Source organism: Schistocerca cancellata, chromosome 1, assembly GCF_023864275.1.
Source record: "Schistocerca cancellata isolate TAMUIC-IGC-003103 chromosome 1, iqSchCanc2.1, whole genome shotgun sequence".
In the NCBI taxonomy this organism is placed as follows: Eukaryota; Metazoa; Arthropoda; class Insecta; order Orthoptera; family Acrididae; genus Schistocerca; species Schistocerca cancellata.
The window spans coordinates 1,156,452,953-1,156,465,283 of record NC_064626.1 but is presented as its reverse complement, the minus strand read 5'-3'; positions in this window follow the sequence as shown (position 1 = coordinate 1,156,465,283).

The following is a 12,331-nucleotide window of genomic DNA, read 5'->3' as shown; positions in this document are numbered from 1 at the left end:
GGCCCGCACGTTCACCGGATCTGACGTCCCTGGTTTTCTTTCTGTGGGGAAAGTGGACGGATATTTGCTATCGTGATCCACTGACAACGCCTGACAACATGCGTCAGCGCACTGTCAATGCATGTGCGAACATTACAGAAGGCGAACTACTCGCTGTTGAGAGGAATGTCGTTACACGTATTGCCAAATGCATTGAGGTTGACGGACATCATTTTAAGCATTTATTGCGTTAATGTGGTATTTACAGGTAATCACGCTGTAACAGCATGCGTTCTCAGAAGTGATAAGTTCACAAAGGTACATGTATCACATTGGAACAAGCGAAATAAAATGTTGAAAGGTACGTACGTTCTGTATTTTAATTTCAAAAAATTACCTGCTACCAACTGCTCGTCTAAAATTGTGAGCCATATGTTTGTGACTATTAGAGCGCCATCTATCACAAAGCGAAAAAAGGGGTCCAACTAAAACATTCATATTTCTTGAAGTACTACACGAATATGTAATAAAAATGGGGGTTCCTATTAAAAAAAACGCAATTGACATCAGTTTGAACCATGGCACAGCCATCTAGCGGGCCAAACATTGCGCCATCTAGTGTCCCCCTTCAAGCTAGACAAGTTTCGTTGTTTGTAGTTTTTTCGTTTGACACTTATTTCGTGAGATATTTGGCCAGGTCACGATCAATGGACCACCCTGTTAGCACGAAAAGATGCAGAAAATGCCAGTTGCAGTGCTACAAATAGAAAATAACAACTGCAAAGAAGTAAAGCTGTGAGGACGGGGCGTGAGTCGTGCTTGGATAGCTCAGTTGTTAGAGCACTTACCCCCGAAAGGCAAAGGTCTCGAGTTCGAGTGTCGGTCCAGCACACAGTTTTAATCTGGCAGGAAGTTTCTTATCAGCGCACACTCCGCTGCAGAGTGAAAATCTCATTCTGGAAACACCACCCAGGCTGTGGCTAAGCCATGTCTCCGCAATATCCTTTCTTTCAGGAGTGGTAGTTCTGCACTGTTCGCAGGAGAGCTTCTGCACAACAAAATTTTCTGCAGTGGAGTGCGCGCTAATATGAAACTTTCTGGCAGATTAAAACTGTGTGCTGGACTCGGGACCTTTGCCTTCGGGTACCTCAGTCGGTAGGGTACTTCCACCCAATTTAGTAACCGAGTCGGTAAAGCATTTGCCTAGGAAAGGCAAAGGTCCCGATTTCGAGTCTTGGGACAGTACACAATTTTAATCTGTTGGAAATTCCAAACTGCTGTTATATTTCGCTTCATTGAACTGATTTTAAGTGAGATTCATTACTCTTCGGGAAAGTGTGTGTTGGATGCCTGAATTAGGCGACTGTCTTTGAGTGCGAGTGTGTGTGTGTGTGTGTGTGTGTGTGTGTGTATGCAAAAGAGAGAGAGAGAGAGAGAGAGAGAGAGAGAGAGAGAGAGACAATTCCTGTGTTTTTTCCCTAATAAACAGATTTAGTTTAGCTTGTGTTTTCTGCTATTTTCTTAGTTCTGTGTCCTCTCAGTATAACGTGTTCCATAGGACTGTAGGATTGTTCAGGCTTATTTGGAAGTGTGAATGGTATAGGTGTTTGTTTAGTTAAAGTTCTTTTAAATACCGTTGAGTAATTTCATTATTTAACCAAGATCTCTGTGCTCGATCACTTTTTGCGCTGTTTGAGAATCCCTACTAAACTGTTCATAAATGAAATTTGGAGTCAAATACTATTCATTTAACTTTTGGGCGTTTCTTGACCTCTTGAGCTGAATGTTCTTCTTTTACGTATCTTAGGTCTGTGGTGGAAATGCTTGTCAAGCAGGTATGATGTTACAAATATTCTCAGCCTTTCTTTCTCATTTTCCTACTCTAATACAGTAGAAAGAACAAATATTATATGTCCCAGCGTAACATAACCTAAAGTAATCTAGTGAACCTCTGGTTAACATGGCACTATGCCTTCGTTCATCAACACGCTATTCGTCGGTTGATGAAAGGAAGGATAGTGTCATACAAACCAGAGAGCTATGGACACCAGTTATTTAATATTGGTGCCTGTTGCGACTACAAACAAGATTTCAAAAAATGGTTCAAATGGCTCTGAGCACTATAGGACTTAATATCTGTGGTCATCAGTCCCCTAGAACTTAGAACTACTTAAACCTCACTAACCTAAGAACATCACACACATCCATGCCCGAGGCAGGATTCGAACCTGCGACCGTAGCAGTCGCGCGGTTGCGGACTGAGCGCCTAGAACCGCGAGACCACTGCGGCCGGCAACAAGATTTGATCCCTCGGCTGTACTGTGGTCAAGCACCCTGAAGATGTTGTAATGGAACACTGAAACTTGTTGTGTGCATAAATCAAATGCGAAAAAGGCGGCACTAGTTGTTTTACTTTTCATTCCAGACTTGACACATTCGGCACTATGGACCGTAGTGGATTCGACGCCTTCTTAAGCAACTTCGATGACCATATGCAACCTCTTCCCCTGACTTCAGCTTCTTTTTTACGCTTACCTTGAGCAATAATTCAACCCTCACCCCCTTCCGAACCTTCTTGCAAATGTAGCATATTACTGTCTAGCGGCGAACGAATAACTTTGTTACGCAACTCTTCAATTACTCGTTTCAACTTAGGATCACAGCGAAATAAACTTATATCCTGTATAAGATTAAACAAGTGGTTTAATTCTGCTTGTATTCTACAGACCTGGGCACATTTGGTGTTCAATATTAGCTTGGACACTTGCCACGAGGCTGTCGCATACTGAGCAAGCGTTACTTGCCACAATTATGCCTTCAGAGGCAATCGTTACGTCCCAGTTCATCGTGTATCACAAATAGTGATCCATGTAAAACAATAAACTAGTATTCTCTTTATTCCATGATTACCGGTTTCGGCGAAACTAAAGCCGCCATCATCGGATCTTAGGACACATACAGGTTACAACATCAAGCCAAACAATGGTGATATTAATAGTTGCCTATAACACCCAGGTCTTACAAAGTTGTCGTAAGTAGCACATATGCGTCCAAGAGAGATGACATTATAAACGTTTAGTGTCTCCATCACCTACAAGCGCAAGCTAGCGTGCGCTTATAGGCTTCACCCCATGTACGAAAGCTCGTGTTGTAATTTTCCCTTAGTTATACACGAAAAGCCCAGTGTGTCCTTCTGTACCGTTGCACAAGGAGCATTACGCTCACGTGAAACTTTGAAAAATATACAGTACATACATTTAAATCTTCTGTATTACGGAACTGGACCAGAACGCACTGCCAACTTAACACCAGCACACTCTGCTACCACTGAAAAGGCAGGTAGCGAGTTGGAAAACAGGTTTGAGCTGAACCCAGTAAAAACTAACTATCTTTTGGAAATAATAATTTCCAACCATATCCACTGGCTAAGTTAGTACGTAACCACACATGACATCAAGTATACCATACTGATAAATTTAAAGATGCAGTCTTGTATTCTAAGACAGTTTCTCTAACACACTAAACAACATTCATGATCAATTGAGCAAGTTGAGGTCTTAAGCACTTCTGAAAATGCTTAATAAATGAAAATGAAATTAATGACCTGACAAGAACTTTTTCTTATGTAAATTAGTGTGTAACCATACATGGCATTAAATATAGCTCATTAAAACTATTAAAGATGCAATCTTACATTCTAAGGTACCTTCACTTTCACACAAAACAATGTACATGATCAACTGACAAGGTGAAGCTGTAATTCCTGACACAATACTCGTTAAAGCCTGTGCTATGGTAAGTGAGCGGAATTCACCTTATGACAAAGGATTTTTGCATAGATAACGACCGCGTGTACCTGATTGGTGGCAAATCAGACATACATCCACTCTGTAATAACAATGATCCGTCAAGTAAGTTGGAAATCCAAATACACGTCTGGATGGATCAAAAGCAAACCAGAAGGTGCTACCAATATGACAATAATATGGCCGCCAGCCTAATTAGTCATTAAGTGAGTTTCTTCCCTGTACAAGTTGGTATATATTCATGAAAAACAACAAGTTGTAACACTGCATAAGATAGTAGAATTTTAGAACCAGAAAATCTATTGAACTGATAGTTTCACGTTCTGTACTGATATGGAAAATCATGAATACATAACACTACATTATAACGTTTACACTGTCTATTAATCTGATCACAATCGGGCATAGGTTACCCTAGAAATTGTACTTTCATGCCACAAACAAATTGTCAATTTTGCTAAAGATAAAACACTGATAAATTTTGACTTTTATATTAACTTTAACTTTTGCTGGTCAAACCAATTTAGAACACTTCAGAATTCAAATGAATGAGTGGGGGACCCTGAAACTGTTATGATGGCTGCATTAAAAAAAATGATTACTGAATTTATTATTCATTCAAGATTTCCAGTATATAAGTTGCTACTCTTTTCATCTTATTTACTGCTCATTTAAATGCCTTTAAATCTGTCTCGAAATAATAAACTTCATTAACATATCAATACTAAAGTTATCTTTCGACTTCATTAGACCTTCGCTATTCATTTACTGGTTCATTAACAAAACATTTCTTTAAACATCATTCTAAAATAGCTAGTTCCGCAAATAATGATTATTAACACAATTTTTAATTTTCATTTCGGGACATTCGGATTGCACAACGTTTGGGAAGGACCCTGTCTAGCTTAGTTGTGAGGATAATTAAATGATGGAAAAGTTCTGGTAAAATTTAGGTTATTATTGCACCAAACATACACAGTTTACTCTTTGATCCATACGAATACAGTACTAAAAGTTTCAACCAGCTAGTATCGATGCGGCGGTTGGCGGGCGCAAAGTGGCGAGGCACAGAGCACACCTATGACCACAACTGTGGCTCTTGACCTATCCGCACTTTAATTCTTCTTAGCGTCGCAATACTTTTCCATTTAGTGCCTATGGAATTTTGCCATGCTGTGTAAGCGTTGGAACGGCATACCCGACGCTCAGTGAAGCTATGTCTTCCAGAAGGTGTTGCTCAAACTAGTGGCAAACTCCAACTGCTACTGTCCCCGTTGTGCCGCGCAGTGCCCGCGCGCATTTGACCGCGCTCCCTGACAGACCGGGTATTCACCCGAGGTTTTGCATTCTACATATCCTAACACATTGTCTATGTATGGACCAGACGCACAGTTACAATTTTAAACATCTTACAACAGTCTAAACATTTGCTAGACTTCAATTCTGTCACAATATTGCTTGACATTTGACCTAAACATTAATATTCACATTGAATCTGATTTACAGCTTTCTTTAACATAATAGCATGAAACAAAAAGAAATGAAATCAGAACATCACTTACACAAGTTTATCGTAAAATCAGATGAAAAGAATTACTTATATGTACAATAGTACAGAGTCGTAGTTGTTACGAGGCTTTCAACAGTTCTGAAAATATTTGATAAATGGAAGTCGAAATTTATGACCTAAGAAGAAATTTTCATTATGTAAATTGAAGGTGGAGGGCGGAGAAAGGAAAGGAAAGTGAACAACTGACAATATCAGCTACATTGGGATTTTACGTGGGATCAGCAGCGGTGACTGAAAATGTATAGCAGGCTGGGACTCGAAGCCGGGAACACACTTTTACTCGTCACCGCTGATTCCGATTAAAGATGATATCGTCAGTTCCTTTCCTTTCCTGTTCTTCCCTCCCCCCTCCCTCCCCTGCATCATTGATTCACACAAGATACATCACAGCGGCGGATTCTGCGGTGTGTCTGTTGTTTCGGACATGTTGAAAAGAACAGACACCACGCAATTTCACCACGCAATTTTTAATACGGTAAACAGTTCAAATGACATGATAGTTTAACTAGTGCGTCACAAGTATTATTCCTTTTCTTTTACACTACAGCAAGCATACTGTATTTGCTTAAATTTGACATGCGACTGCGATGCCGAGAGACAAAATCAATTATGCAACAATTTTAGCATGCCTTTATTACGAGTTAATGCAAGCCACATTTTTTGAGGTTAATACATTAGTCTAATTCGCCGGCAGCAACTCAGTATGTTCCATTAAGCAGAGTACAACCCACTTACAAAACCAGCTGGGCCTGAATACACAGTCTTATAGTAACTTTCATAGGACAATAGAAATAATTTTAAAAAATCATTGCTTCAACGAATAACACAGGCGAACCAAAATATCAATACGCAAATTGCTCTCTTAGAGCTGCGACTGAATATAAGTGAGACTTACTATGCTTGCAGGTATTCTGCCAATAATAATACTGTCGCTTATCAAAATGGTTCAAATGGCTCTGAGCACTATGGGACTTAACTTCTGAAGTCATCAGTCCCCTAGAACTTAGAACTACTTAAACCTAACTAACCTATCACACACATCCATTCCCGAGGCAGGATTCGAGCCTGCGACCGTAGCGGTCGCGCGGTTACAGTCTGTAGCGCCTAGAACCGCTCGGCCACACCGGCCGGCTGTCACTTATGACACGAGAAATCATTCCATCAACGAATAACACAGGCGAACCAAAATATCAGTACGCAAATTGCTCTCGCAGAGCTGCGGTTGAATATGAGTGAGACTTACTATGCTTGCGGGTATTCTGCCAGTAATAATACTGTCGCTTATCACCTGCACAGAACGCAAGTAGAGAGAGAGAATTGTAGGGAGTGGCGGGGGGGGGGGGGGGCAGTAATCACCATTTAATGGACAGCGTCCACAAAAGTTCAAGCCCACACAAGCAGTATGGCACACTATTACAGTCCAGTATTCTGCGTGTAGTCGTTCCAGTATCGGCTTTCTTACGAATCTCTGCCCAGCACCATATTACAGAACAGAGACCACGGGGCAGGTATGGCAGGAGACAACACGCATCACCCCTTCCACCACAACCATGGACTCACTGCCGATATCAACAGTGCACGGACAGCCAGGGCGCACACTCCGCATTCGCACTTCCTCACCCAGGAGACCATCCACTGTACTGCGTATGCTATTTCTTAAATATCCATTCCTTCACGGACACCGCAACCTACAAAGCCGGAAGTTCGTTCTGACAGAAGCAACCAGAAAACACAAGCTAAGAAGGATCTAGCTAGACAAGTAGTAGCAAGCACTCCTGCTGCACGACACAGAAACAAGCAAATCATTTCTCAAGCGGCAACGCTGTCTGTAAAAAGATGGCTTTCACATCAAGTGACGGCTCGTGTCATTTCAGAAGTCATGCTTCTTGGACAACGGGCATCTACATCTACATCTACATAGATACTCCGCAAGCTACCGTATGGTGCGTGGCTAAGGGTTCCCTGTACCACTACTAGTCCTTTCCTTCCCTGTTGCACTCGCAGACAGAGTGTAGGCCTCCGTACGAGCCCAATTTCTCATTTCTAATCTTCCTGGTCCTTACGTGAAATGTATGTCACCGCCGGTAGTATTGTTTGGTTCAAATGGTTCAAATGGCTCTGAGCACTATGGGACTTAATATCTATGGTCATCAGTACCCTACAACTTAGAACTACTTAAACCTAACTAACCTAAGGACATCACACAACACCCAGTCATCACGAGGCAGAGAAAATCCCTCACCCCGCCGGGAATCGAACCCGGGAACCTGGGCGTGGGAAGCGAGTAGTATTGTTTGGCAGTCAGCTTTAAATCCTGATTCTCTACATTTCCTCAATGGTGTTTCTCGAAAAGAATGTTCCCTTTCCTCGAGGGATTCCCGTTTGAGCACCTGCGTATACCTTACGTGTTGCTCGAACCTGCCAGTAATAAATCTAGCAGTTCGCATCTTTCCGCGCGGAGTGGTCGCGCGGTTTCGGGCCTCATGTCACGGACTGCGCGGCCCCTCCCGCCGGAGTTTCGAGTCCTCCCTCAGGCATGGGTGTGTGTTGTTCTTAGCACAAGTTAGTGTAAGTAGGGTGTAATTTTACGGACCGTTGACCTTAGCAATTTCGTCCCTTAGGAATTCGCACACATTTGATTTTTCCTCCTCGCTTCTGTATTGCTTCGATGTCTTCCTTCAGTCCGACCTGGTACGGATCCCAAACACTCTTGCGGAAGTCAAGAATACGTCCCACCAGCGTCCTATATGACGTCACATTTACAGGTTAACCACTCTTTCCTAAAATTCTCCCAATAAACAAAAGTTGACGATTCGCATTTCCCACCAGAATCCTCACATGCTTGTTCCATTTCATATAGCTTTGCAACGTTGCGTTGAGATATTTAAACGACTTGAATGTATCCAGCTGGACACTAGTAATACTGTATCTGAACATTACAGGTTTGTTCTTCCTACTCATCCGCATCTTACATATAGCCACTCATCACACCAACTGGAAACTTTGCCTAAGTCGTCTTGTACCTTCCTGCAGTCGCCCAACCTCGACACCTTACCGTTCACCACAGCATCGTCAGAAAACACCCGCAGATTGCTGCCCAATCTGTCCACCAAACCATTTTTGTACGTAGAGAACAACATCGGTCTTATCACACTTCCCTGTGGCGCTCCGGGAGGTAACCCTGTCTCTGATGAACGCTCGCCGCCGAGGACAGCATACTGGGTTCTATTATTCAAGGAATCTTCGAAGCACTCACAGACCTGCTAACTTATTCCATATGTTCGTACCTTCATTACAGCCTGTAATGTGGCACTGTGACAAATGCTTTCCGGAAATCTAGAAATGTGGAATCTGACTTTTGCCATTCATCAATAGTTCTTAGTATATCACGTGAGAAAAGGGCAAGCTGAGTTTCACAAGAGCGATGGCTTCTGAAACCGTGTTGAATCGAGGATATAAGCTTCTCAGTGTCAAGGAAGTTTGTTGTACATCTACGTGATTACTCTGTTATTCACAATTAAGTGCCTGGCAGTGTGTTCAATGAACCACACTCGAGCTGTCTCTCTAGCGTTCCACTCTCGAACGGCGCCCGAGGAAAACCGAACACTTAAAGTTTTCTGTGAGAGCCCTGCTTTCTCTTATTTTATCGTGATGATCATTTCTGCCTATGTAGGTGGGTGACAACATAATGTTTTCGCAATCGGAGGAGAAAACTGGTGATTTGAAATTTCGTTCTTCATTATTTCCAAAAGTCATATCTATACCCGCTTTCTGTACTTTTCCCGTATAACCTCTCAGTGCATTTCTTCAAATTCATCGCTACTCATTCTCTTATAGGCTACCCCCTCTTAAGCTAACTTAAATCTACTGAGCTCAGATGCTAAACTAAGGGACGAGGCAATGCAGCAGCACAAAACAATTAACGCAAACAGCAATGAAAAAATGCAGATTTGCGAAGCAAGCAGCATTATAGAAATTAGCAAAGCCATTGCAATATTACAACTAATATCAGGCAATGTTCAGCAAACAAGAAAAACAAATCAGTAGTAAACTGGCTTAGAAGAGTAACACAAAGTCAAATTCAGTAACACTATGCCTGGCAAACAGCAACAGGAAATGAAATAACTTATATCTAAACATGACATAGCTCAAGCAGAAAAAAACATTAAAGACAATAATGCAGACAAGGGAAATGTATATTCACCTCTTAATGTCTATGTAATTAAAGTGGTGCACCGCAAAATTCTACAAAAGAAATTACCAAGTTCTTGAAAAGAAAATTCTGTATGCAATTCCTGTGAAATGTTTTTGTCCTCCTTCGTTTTTTTTAAGTACATCATACAGTTATTTTTTTTACTGGATCTGTAGGCATAAAATATTTATATTAGTACATCTATAAAATTTTATTTTAACCAATGCTGCAGTGCAGCTAGGAACTAGATATTAAAGAAAATAAGCAAATATGTACAAAGGAAGCCATGAAACATCATTCATTAGCCATATGGCATTTCATAACGTAGTAAAAAAATCTCTCAACTCTTGTAGAAAGATACTTGTCATAATCAGGTGAGCAGATGTAAGAATGTTTCCAAGTAATGAGCGTGTCGTATTTGTGGTGCTTTCTATAAAGGAATGTCCATAGCGAGGTTAATGGCCTCCCTTTTTTTTCTACCTGTGCTTCTGAAAAGGCACACACTAATGGCTTTTTCTCCAGCCATCTGGCACAGCTGGGTACCCACGAAACATTACGTGCAGGTGGCCACTTAACTTTCTTACGGAAATATTTACGACAGCAGTTTCTGCTACAGTGACAGTCTCATATAAAAATATTTCACAGGTCAAGAATTTACGTTGCAAATGTGTAGAAACAAAATCCTATAAATATAACAGTGTCCAAAATATTTTCGCCGGCATTGTGATACATTCACGCATATACACACACATTTCGTAAATCTTAAAGTAAGTTTCTTGGTTTCCAACATCCTTTTCATAAATCAGAGTCCCTAACCACTACTCATTATTCCTTACCTTATTACAAATATACATATCCATCGACACTCCTCGATATTTCATCATTATAAATATGTAGCATAATCAAATAACTCATATAGCATCAGCTTATTGATCATTAACATACCGCAACACCATAATACACATAGTCATCATAATAATAACATCATAACACCTCAGTCAACTCTCAAAATCGTCGTAGCTTCCTCCAATAATTTCAAAACCTAAAGGAAATTCTCTGCTCATTTCAGTAGTGTCATCTGCCTCAAACGTACTTTAAAAATCATGATCCCATACCAAATACATCATTCAAAGCTCTCATAGTATCACAATGGTTCCGAAAAAATATGAACAGTTCACAAAGTACGGACAAATTACAATTTCATAAATGTGAAGGTACCCAACTGTGTAATTGCGTAAACATGGGTCACTGATGTAGTAAAAAATTTTTGTTTCTCTGTTAAATAATCAGATAGCTGTGTAATTTATGTGTTAGAGAAATATGGTACCGATGTGTAAAGTGGTATAAGCAAATACCATATTAGCTAGGGCTCCTTGTGCTTGCCAAACACATGGTACACAAAGTAAGCGTGTACCCCCCTGAGGATTAATGTAATTATACCCTCAGGTGTTACAGATTACTACAATGGAATGAAATGGATTACGGAAAACCTTTGTATCATTGTAATTCAAATATATTTAAAAATAAATGATTTAAGTACAAAATTAATCAATCAAATACGTGTCCTGTAGCACTAAATGTGCGTCTCGTTGTAAGATAATCTCTGTGGAAGTGTTGTAGTTATTGTCCTCCGAAATCTAAGTTCTGCAGAAGCCAATGTACTTACCTCATGATACACATAAGTGAAATGCTTTGCATATAGATATCTTAGTTATTACACTTATTGCCGTGATGAGGAATGTACTGTGCTGTAACGTATTGTTGTCCTACGGAAAAGGCTGCCTCCTTGTAGCCATAGCACAAAAGTCACCACTAAAACATGACTCACTTTACAGAAGAATTCAGAAAAAACTGTGCAGATATAAAACAGATACACCGCAAAAGCAACATTGTAAATCGTCACTCATTAGCAGCGTCATGATAAAATCGTATAACTGTCACACAAGCCAACCACTGTGTCATCTGGCATTTCACGGAAAGCACTTCAACTCCAGAATCCACTCTCAAGCAAACCAAAATGTTGCATGAAAATCTCATTAGCAGTGCCAGTATATGTTCCAAGTATGTGAGCCTCATAGTCGTTACGCGATCGTGCAACTAACAAGCAAGAACGTACAAACAACAACACTGCGTCGTCCGTTCACTATAACAATGAATTCGTAATTTCTGTTTAAATAAGTTCTCTTGGTTCTTGACTGGATATTTAACTTCAAACACTGTTGCATGTTAACAGATACTAAGTCTGACAAAGCATACTGGTAATGTAAAGTGAAAAGTTATATGGCAAAGACAAAGTTAAAAAGCAGATTATCTTTCAATAAACGGTTTTATATGTGAAATGTGGTGTAAACCTTTACTCTTTCTAGTACGCAGAGTTTCAACTTCAACGCAATTATCATGTTGTATACATCGGTAAGGAATGCTAAAATTTGCTCAAGGTTAGCGTCTATGTTATTTTTCTCTGAGCCAGCCGGCGCACGTGGCTGCCTGCGGTGCGAGTCATTGTCTGTTTCTTTGTTGGCGCGCATCGTTCCTGGGATTAGGAGACCTAACTTCCACCAATTCACCTTGGGAGAGGGCCCTGCCCTGTCTAAATTCCGCCAGTTCTGATGCAATTCAGGTCTGTCGTTACGATCACATCGTCTGTCGTCATGTCGGTAGTTCCTGTAGTTTCTTTCTTGTTGGTTAAGTGGTGGAGAATTTATCCCTGAATCGTAACTGCACGCTGGACCGTTGCGTCTAAAGTTATTCTGTCTCCCATAATAATAAATGTTTTGGTTCCCA